The sequence below is a fragment of the Echinops telfairi genome, unplaced genomic scaffold (genome assembly GCF_000313985.2).
Source record: "Echinops telfairi isolate 266 unplaced genomic scaffold, ASM31398v2 ScPeMD7_7424;HRSCAF=8462, whole genome shotgun sequence".
Classification (NCBI taxonomy): Eukaryota; Metazoa; Chordata; class Mammalia; order Afrosoricida; family Tenrecidae; genus Echinops; species Echinops telfairi.
In genome coordinates, this window is record NW_022111324.1 from 93,580,889 (window position 1) to 93,582,568 (window position 1,680).

Here is a 1,680-nt window from a genome sequence, read left to right on the forward strand (position 1 = left end):
ATCATTTGTTATTCCCTTGTCCCAGGTTTGTAACACCACTTCCTTTCCCCTGCCTTACCCTTCTCCCATGTCCCCCAGAACTGTCAGTCCCATTGTTTTCTCCTCGATTGTTCATCCAGCCTGTTTATTTTTAATATTTCCCCAAAAGGGGGGTGCACCATTCCTCAAAGTCAATACTAGGTCAATGAGTGGAGTGGACGGAGCAAGCTCCTATTCCATCTTCCTGCTTCAAAAATCCATTGAATATATTGTCCTCAAAGAGAGGACATATCAGATATTAAACTGATAAGAATAGATACTATACTTGATCTTAGCCAAAGGCTGAGAAGTGATGAAACTCCAATCTTTTGGATAGTCGTCAGACATGTAACTCCTTACACCAACCTTGGACACCAATGAGAGAAAGGGGTCGAAGTGATTTTTCCTGATGTGTCAATACTACGGAAAGGAAAAGTCTCTATCTTCTCTACTTCAAACTACAGAAATGAGACTGAGAAGTATGAGAGTAATGAGCCAGCAAGTTCACGGTCCTATCGCTAAGGTGGTGAAGGAAGAAATCAAGCATAAAGCGGGGGGGAAAATGTACTTTGCATTTTACACATCAGTGGATGGAAAGCTGATTCAGATTCATTTTCATAGGATTTTACTAGGTGGATTTGATGGGTCATAAACAGCATGACGGAAAAGCACTGATTACTGCCATGTCTTCACATTTAAACTCTGGTGCTTAACACCTTTGGTGCGCTCCTTCCACATACCTCTGAGCAGGTGAGGCATGATAATTTCATGATTAGCATTCACCTGGTAGCCTTAACAGAGAACCAAGCAGGAAGTGTTCAGATTACACCCTCCAATTGAATGACTGTTTCTCAGAGATGTGTGGTGGAAGAAGAATGGATTAACGAGTAACCACAGTAATAGCATGAGATTCCTTTGGGATACCAATCACAGAAAGCAACAGAGAAGTTTTCTGGAGTTGAGGGATTTAAGTTCAGTATAGACTGAGAGAGAAATATTTGGAAGTGTAGGAAATTTACAAAAACACTGATGTTAGAATGAATGCCACAGATGGAAATTTTCCTCTCTGAAAGCATGATTGAGAAAATATCTATGAAATGGGAATCTGAGTAAATGTCCTTTGAAATACTTCCACAAATGTAAAATGAGGGTCAAGAAATCTATTGTGATATTTTCATATAAGTTTTGAACAAGAAGATTCCATTTGTATTTATGTCTCAAAATATCACCCATACTTTTCTTTTATTGTGAGTTAGGTGAAGGTTTACACAGCAGAAAATCAGTCTCACACTCAACAGATTTCAGTCCATTTATTGCAGTCCCTCAACGTACCATCACTTATCCCACTTCCTCCCTGGTTTCTGTCTCCATTCCTCTTTGAAAGGAGCCCTCCTAGCCCTCTGGAACCTGGCCTTGGGCAGATTCTGCCCTTTGGATCTTAAATTGTTGATTACTCCCAGGCGTCCTCAAGTCCTCAAACTACGCCCGCCCGCGGGCCTGGCCCTCTGGGTGTTTTTGCCCCATTTGGTTTTTTACTTCAAAATAAGATATGTGTAGTGTGCAAAAGAATTTGTTCATAGTTTTTTTTTAAAAACTATAGTCCGGCCTTCCAACGGGTCTGAGGGACAGTGAACTGGCCCCGTTTAAAAAGTTTGAGGACCC

General features: G+C 41.0%; 1 non-coding gene across 1 annotated transcript; it reads right to left on the bottom strand.

Moving 5' to 3' along the window:
* Positions 1-147: 147 nt before the first annotated feature.
* On the bottom strand, positions 148-333 carry LOC115872535. Its single transcript, XR_004047927.1, has one exon. It is a non-coding gene; the product is annotated as a U2 spliceosomal RNA (small nuclear RNA).
* Between the last annotated feature and the right edge of the window lie 1,347 nt (positions 334-1,680).